Source organism: Giraffa tippelskirchi, chromosome 13 (genome assembly GCF_054371585.1).
Source record: "Giraffa tippelskirchi isolate mGirTip1 chromosome 13, T2T-mGirTip1v1.2.pri, whole genome shotgun sequence".
NCBI lineage: Eukaryota > Metazoa > Chordata > Mammalia > Artiodactyla > Giraffidae > Giraffa > Giraffa tippelskirchi.
In genome coordinates, this window is record NC_137287.1 from 15,580,990 (window position 1) to 15,589,523 (window position 8,534).

An 8,534-nucleotide genomic window follows, 5' to 3' on the forward strand; every position below is an offset into this window, starting at 1 on the left:
GCCTTTGTTGGCAAAATAACGTCTCTGCTTTTTAATATACTGTCTAGATTGGTCATAGCTTTTCTTCCAAGGAGCAAGCGTCTTTTAATTTCATGGCTGCAGTCACCATCTGCAGTGATTTTGGAGCCCCCAGAAATAAACTCTCTCACTGTTTCCATTGTTTCCCCATCTATTTGCCATGAAGTGATGGGACTGGTCCCACGTCCAAGGTAAGAAACCCAAGTAAGATGGTAGGTGTTGCGAGAGGGCATCAGAGGGCAGACACACTGAAACTAAAATTACAGAAAACTAGTTAATCTGATCACACAGACCACAGCCTTGTCTATCTCAATAAAACTAAGCCATGCCATGTGGGGCCACCCAAGACGGATGGGTCATGGTGGAGAGGTCTGACAGAATGTGTTCACTGGAGAAGGGCATGGCAAACCATTTCAGTATTCTTGCCTTGAGAACCCCATGAACAGTATGAAAAGGCAAAAAGATAGCACACTGAAAGATGAACTCCCCAGGTCAGTAGGTGCCCAATATGCTAATGGAGATCAGTGGAGAAATAACTCCAGAAAGAATGATGGGATGGAGCCAAAGCAAAAACGATACACAGCTGTGGCTGTGACTGGTGATAGAAGCAAAGTCCGATGCTGTAAAGAGCAATATTGCATAGGAACCTGGAACGTTAGGTCCATGAATCAAGGCAAATTGGAAGTGGTCAAACAGGAGATGGCAAGAGTGAACGTCGACATTCTAGGAATCAGCGAACTAAGATGGACTGGAATGGGTGAATTTAACTCAGATGACCATTATATATACTACTGTGAGCAAGAATTCCTTAGAAGAAATGGAGTAGCCATCATGGTCAACAAAAGAGTCCGAAAGGCAGTACTTGGATGCAATCTCAAAAACAATAGAATGATCTCTGTTCATTTCCAAGGCAAACCATTCAATATCACAGTAATCCAAGTCTATGCCCCGACCAGTAACGCCAAAGAAGCTGAAGTTGAACGGTTCTATGAAGACCTACAAGACCTTCTAGAACTAACACCCAAAAATGATGTCCTTTTCATAATAGGGGACTGGAATGCAAAAGTAGGAAGTCAAGAAACACATGGCCTAACAGGCAAATTTGGCCTTGGAGTACAGAATGAAGCAGGGCAAAGGCTAATAGAGTTTTGCCACGAGAACACACTGGTCATAGCAAACACCCTCTTCCAACAACACAAGAGAAGACTCTACACGTGGACATCACCAGATGGTCAACCCCGAAATCAGATTGATTATATTCTTTGCAGCCAAAGATGGAGAAGCTCTATACAGTCAGCAAAAACAAGACCGGGAGCAGACTGTGGCTCAGATCATGAACTGCTTATTGCCAAATTCAGACTTAAATTGAAGAAAGTAGGGAAAACCACTAGTCCATTCAGGTATGACCTAGATCAAATCCCTTATGAGTATACAGTAGAAGTGACAAATAGATTTAAGGGACTAGATCTGATAGACAGAGTGCCTGATGAACTATAGACAGAGGTTCGTGACATTGTACAGGAGACGGGGATCAAGACCATCCCCATGGAAAAGAAATGCAAAAAAGCAAAATGGCTGTCTGAGGAGGCCTTACAGATAGCTGGGAAGAGAAGAGAAGCGAAAAGCAAAGGAGAAAAGGAAAGATATTCTCATCTGAATGCAGAGTTCCAAAGAATAGCAAGGAGAGATAAGAAAGCCTTCCTCAGCGATCAATGCAAAGAAATAGAGGAAAATAACAGATTGGGAAAGATTAGAGATCTCTTCAAGAAAATTAGAGATATCGAGGGAATATTTCATGCAAAGATAGGCTCGATAAAGGACAGAAATGGTATTGACCTAACAGAAGCAGAAGATATTAAGAAGAGATGGCAAGAATACACAGAAGAACTGTACAAAAAAGATCTTCACGACCCAGATAATCACGATGGTGTGATCACTCACCTAGAGCCAGACATCCTGGCATGTGAAGTCAAGTGGGCCTTAGAAAGCATCACTACGAACAAAGCTAGTGGAGGTGATGGAATTCCAGTTGAGCTATTTCAAATCCTGAAAGATGATGCTGTGAAAGTGCTGCGCTCGATATGCCAGCAAATTTGGAAAACTCAGCAGTGGCCACAGGACTGGAAAAGGTCAGTTTTCGTTCCAATCCCAAAGAAAGGCAATGCCAAAGAATGCTCAAACTACCGCACAATTGCACTCATCTCACATGCTAGTAAGGTAATGCTCAAAATTCTCCAAGCCAGGCTTCAGCAATATGTGAACTGTGAACTTCCAGGTGTTCAAGCTGCTTTTAGAAAAGGCAGAGGAACCAGAGACCAAATTGCCAATATCCACTGGATCATCGAAAAAGCAAGAGAGTACCAGAAAAACATCTATTTCTGCTTTATTGACTATGCCAAAGCCTTTGACTGTGTGGATCACAATAAACTGTGGAAAATTCTGAAAGAGATGGGAATACCAGACCATCTGACCTGTCTCTTGAGAAACCTGTATGCAGCTCAGGAAGCAACAGTTAGAACTGGACATGGAACAACAGACTGGTTCCAAATAGGAAAAGGAGCATGTCAAGGCTGTATATTGTCACCCTGCTTATTTAACTTATATGCAGAGTACATCATGAGAAATGCTGGGCTGGAAGACACACAAGCTGGAATCAAGATTGCCGGGAGAAATATCAATAACCTCAGATATGCAGATGACACCACCCTTATGGGAGAGAGTGAAAAAGAACTAAAGAGCCTCTTGATGAAAGTGAAAGAGGAGAGTGAAAAAGTTGGCTTAAAGCTCAACGTTCAGAAAACTAAGATCATGGCATCTGGTCCCATCACTTCATGGCAAATAGATGGGGAAACAGTGGAAACAGTGTCAGACTTTATTTGTTTGGGCTCCAAAATCACTGCTGATGGTGATTGCAGCCATGAAATTAAAAGACGCTTACTCCTTGGAAGGAAGGTTATGGCCAACCTAGATAGCATATTTAAAAGCAGAGACATTACTTTATCAACAAAAGTCCGTCTAGTCAAGGCTATGGTTTTTCCAGTGGTCATGTATGGATGTGAGAGTTGGACGGTGAAGAAAGCTGAGCGCCGCAGAATTGATGCTTTTGAAGTGTGGTGTTGGAGAAGACTCTTGAGAGTCCCTTGGACTGCAAGGAGATCCAATCAATCCATCCTAAAGGAGATCAATCCTGGGTGTTCATTGGAAGGACTGATGTTGAAGCTGAAACTCCAATACTTTGGCCACCTCATGTGAAGAGCTGACTCGTTGGAAAAGACCCTGATGCTGGGTAGGATTAGGGGCAGGAGAAGAAGGGGACAACAGAGGATGAGATGGTTGGATGGCATCACTGACTCGACAGACATGGGTTTGGGTAGACTCCGGGAGTTGGTGGTGGACAGAGAGGCCTGGCGTGCTGCAATTCATGGGGTCGCAAAGAGTCGGACACGACTGAGCGACTGAACTGAACTGAACTGATGGGACTGGATGCCATGATCTTAGTTTTCTGAACATTGAGTTTTAAGCCAACTTTTTCACTCACCTCTTTCACTTTCAACAAGAGACTCTTTAGTTCCTCTTCACTTTCTGCCATAAGGGTGGTGTCATCTGCATATCTGAGGTTATTGATATTTCTCCCAGCAATCTTGATTCCAGCTTGTGCTTCATCTATCTTGGCATTTCACATGATGTATTCTGCATATAGGGCTTTCCTCATAGCTTAGTTGGTAAAGAATCTGGCTGCAGTGCAGGAGACCCGGGTTTGGTTCCTGGGTCAGGAAGATCCCCTGGAGAAGGAAATAGCAACCCACTCCAGTATTCTTCCCAAGAGAATCCCATGGACAGAGGAGCCTGGCAGGCTACAGTCCACCCTGTCACAAGAATCAGACATGACTTAGCGACTAAACCACCACCATTCTGCATATAAGTTAAATAAGCAGGGTGATAATATACAGCCTTGATGTACTCCTTTCCCAGTTTGGAGTACAGTGTAGCCACATGCTGCAGGTACAGCCAAAATTTAAAAATAAGTAAAATAACAATAAAAATAATAAAATAATTATTAAAAGTTTAAGTTAATATGTTGTATTTTCATTCAGTTCAAGATCTTTTTTTTTTTTTTTGGCCAAGACGCATGCAGGATTTTAGTCCCCCCACCAGCAATCAAACCCGCACCCCCAGAAGTGGAAGCGCAGAATCTTAAACATTGGACTGCTAGGGAAGTCCTCCATCTTTTTTTTTTTTTGTAAGGTTATGTAATGCACCAAATACATAGTATGCTGCTCCACACAGCCTGGAGGGAATGACTGGGCGCCCTCTAGGGCTCAGTGTGAAGTGGTGGCCCTCCACGTAGCACAGGAAGAAAAACTTAGCTGTGCTCCACTAAGGGGTCATTAACACTATCTCTGGGAGAAATGATTTCAAGTGCTTGTTAAAACTTTTTTCCTCCTTACTAAGTTGCAATTAGTGATTTTTCTACAATGACTTGCATGCTAGGTCACTGCAGTTGTGTCCGACTCTTTGCGACCCTGTGGACTGTATAGCCCACCAGGCTCCCCTGTCCATGGGATTCTCCAGGAAAGAACACTAGAGTGGGCTGCCATTTCCTCCTCCAGGGGATTTCCTGACCCAGGGATCAAACCTGCATTTCCTGTGGCTCCTGCATTGCAGGCAGATTCTTTATTTCTTGAGCCACCCGGGAAGCCCTCAAAAAGCAACCCATTCTTGTGACCGTGACAGGACTCGAACCTGTAATCTTCTGATCCGAAGTCAGACGCCTTATCCATTAGGCCACACGGCCACCTACAATGACAATGACAATACAGTGATTTTTGTAACAAGAAAAAAATATAATGGAAAGAGCCTGCTGAAATGTTTTCAGTGTACTGAAAATGTACAGAATGTCTATCTTCCCACAACAACACCAAAATTTTCCAAGTGTATGGAGGAAATTCCCTTGTGGTCCATTGGTTAAGACTCTGTGCTTCCAGTGCGAGCGGTGTGGGTTCAATCCCTGGTCAAGGTACAAAGATCCTGCATGCTGCTCGGCAGGGCCAAAAAATATGTATATATTGAGTTGGCCAAAAATTCATTTGGGCTTTTCCATAAGATGGTACAGAAGTATCCAAACAAACTTTTTGGCCAACTCAATAAAATAAATAAAACGAAAAGTGCACTGAATCCTAAAGTGTAGTGTTATGACTCTGAATGATTATAACTGGAAATAACTATAAGTAGCCCCAGCCCCAAGGCTTTTATTGCATATGAAAAACAAACGGGGGGAGTGAGGGGCGACAGACATAGGTAAGAGATTGAGATACAAACTACTGATACTATGTATAAAATAAGTAAGCTACAGGAAGTATTGTACAGCTCGGGGGAAACATAGCCAATATTTGATAATAACTCTAAGTGGAATAAATCTGTAAGTTTTGAAGCTCTATGCTGTATACCTGAAACTAATATCATATTGTAAATCAGCTATATACCTCTATTTTTCTTTAAAATGATGGGCTGGTACTCAGATTATCTTATTCTTTAAAATCCCTCTTTCTTCTCTTTTTTCTGCTTTCCCAACTCCACCTCCAGATTTCGACCTTGCAGTCTTGGACCCAAATGACAAATGTAGTTTAGTGAATCTCTCAGTGAAAACATAACAAAAAGATAAAAAGGATGCTTTTGAAAGCTCATGATGCAATCACAAGGATCCATCCAAGTGGACTGTCTGCACAAAGGCACATGAACTTGTTCTGGCACAGGGGGTTGGTCACTGGCCAAGGAAAATTCATGACTTTCTTTGCACTGGCCCCAGTGAACACTGCTCCCAGGTAGAAGTGACAGAAAGTAATATGATACAAACTTTCCCCCAAAAGAGTCCCTGGGGGTGAGGGAGGAGAGGGTGGGACAAATTGAGAGAGTAATGTTGACATACATACACTATCATGTTTAAAATAGATAGCTAGTGGGAAGCTGCTGTATAACACAGGGAATTCAGCTGAGTGCTCTGTGATGACCTAGAAGGGTGGCAATAGGGGAAGGAGTGGGAGAGAGACTCCAGAGGAAGCAGATATGTGTATGTGCTGTCCTGTGCTAAGTTGCTTCAGTTGTGTCTGACTCTTTGTGACCCTATGGACTGTAGCCCGCCAGGCTCCTCTGTCCATGGGATTCTCCAGACAAGAATACTGAAGTGGGTTGCCATGCCCTCCTCCAGGGGATCTTTCCAACCCAGGGGTTGAACTCATGTCTCTTTCGTCTACTGCATTGGCAGGTGTGTTCCTTTACCCCTAGCGCCACCTGGGAAGCCCAGATATATACATACTTATTGCCGATTCTTGTTGTACAGCAGAAACTAACACAACATTCTAAAGCAATTATACTCCAACTAAAACTAAATTTTAAAAAATTACCTTATGTACCTATAAAAAGAAATAGTCCTGTTTTCTTGAGGGGTGTGGTAAGGGTTACTAGTATTTTCAAAGGGTCCACCAAAATGAGGGGTAGGGCACCAGCCTTCAGGCTGGACAGACTTGGATTTGCAATTCTCACCAGGTTGATTCCTAGCTGTTGACCCTGTGCAAGACTCTCCTAACCTATCAGAGACCTCAGTTTCTGCACCTGTAAAATGGAGGTAAGAATGCCGATTTCCTGAGGCTGCTCTGAGGATGAAATGAGGAGATAAAATAAATGTAAAATGCTCAGCACTATCATATGACTCAGGGGACTTCCCTGGGGACTCAAGCAATAAAGAATCTGCCTGCAATGCAGGAGCTGCAGGTTTGATCCCTGGGTCAGGAAGATCCCCTGGAGGAGGAAACAGTAACCCACTCCAGTATTCTTGCCTGGAGAATCCCATAGACATAGGAGCCTGGTGGGCTACAGTCCATGGGATCGCAAAGAATCGGACACGACTGAAGCGACTTAGCACGCATGCATGCATCATATGACTCGTGTGCTCAGCAAACTGTATTGTATAAAATAAAGTATTCATTCAACGAATGTTTTTGCCATATAAATGCTAAGGTAGATGAAACTGAGCAGCCCCTGCTCTATGGAGCTTACAGATCAGTGGAACAGATAGTCAAGGTGTAACCACATGAATAAAGAAGTACAAATTACACCAAATACTGAGAAGGAAAAGTCCAGAGAACTAAGAGAACATATAACCAGGGCCACCTAATGTAGTCACTTTTTAACCCAGATGAAGTTACTACAGACGTCATAGACTGTTTTTGTTTTTCACTCAATGATAAGAGAATCCTTCACATGAACAATACGCTGAACATTTTGCAAAGAACTTTTCATAGTTGAGATTTCCATGTGCTCTGAACCAGAGAACTTGATGCTCATTTAACAGAAATTAAAACTAAGGTGTAGAGAGGTTATGTAACTTCCTTAAGGCCAGACAACTCATTGAGGGCAAGCCCAGAGATCAGATAAAACCCAGAGGTCCTTTGCTTCCACATCTATTGCTTTTTCAGGATCTCATTTTTTTAAAATTCTGAAATATAGCCTATTTTCTTCTTTTGAAAATGTTGAAATATATAGTTTATTTACAAAAAGCATGCGAAAATATATATGCATGGTTTAAAGAAAACTTATGTAACTACTACTCAGTCCAAGGAACAGAATTTAACATAGCCCCAAAGTTCTTTTATATATCCTTCCCCAGAAGTAATTCCTATGCTAACCTTTTAACAACTCCTTTGTTAATCATTCATTCTTTTACCTTTTAAGAGTCTTTATCAAGTATGCATCTCAACAATATTATTGCTTATGAATAAAATATTAATATTTATTAATAATAAAATATTATTGCTTATTTTTAAATGGTATCCTAGTTCATGTTTTCTTCTATAACTTGCTTCTTCCTCTCAATGTTTTGTTTTTGAGATTATTCATATTGATGATGCCTATACCTCATTTTTAAAGATAAGATTCCGTTGTGTGGTTACACCACAGCTTATTTGGGCACTCTTAGGTTAATAAGAACTTGGATCATTTCAGTGTTTTTCTGTTACAGTTCTTCTTTTTCCTTTGAAGGATGAATGAATTTATTTTTATAAAAAACTCTGGAAGATGTTAAAAGATTTGTGAATTTAAATTTCAGTCCCTACAACCACAATATCAGTACTATATGATAAAATTTCTATCATTTATTTTGAGTTTACCATCAGCCAGGAACTTTACACACATTTAAAAAATTTAATTCTCTCAACATTCCTATTTGATATGTATTATTATCTTTTAGGCAGTGAAACTGAGGTTCCTGAAGGTTAGACAATTTGTGCTGTGCTAAGTCACTTCATTCGTGTCCAGTTCTTTGTGATTCCGTGGACTGTAGCCCACCAGGCTTCTCAGTCCATGGGATTCTCCAGGCAAGAATACTGGAGTGGGTTACCATTTCCTCCTCCAGCGGGACACCCAGGGATCGAACCTGCATTTCCTGCGGCTCCTGCATTGCAGGTGGATTCTTTACCGCTTGAGCCACCCAGGAAGCCCTCAAAAAGCAACCCATCCCCTTG

General features: G+C 41.8%; 1 non-coding gene across 1 annotated transcript; it reads right to left on the minus strand.

Annotated features, from left to right (window-relative positions):
- Nucleotides 1-4,740: 4,740 nt before the first annotated feature.
- TRNAR-UCG (transfer RNA arginine (anticodon UCG)) lies at nucleotides 4,741-4,813 on the minus strand. Its single transcript has one exon. It is a non-coding gene; the product is annotated as a tRNA-Arg (tRNA).
- Nucleotides 4,814-8,534: the final 3,721 nt, after the last annotated feature.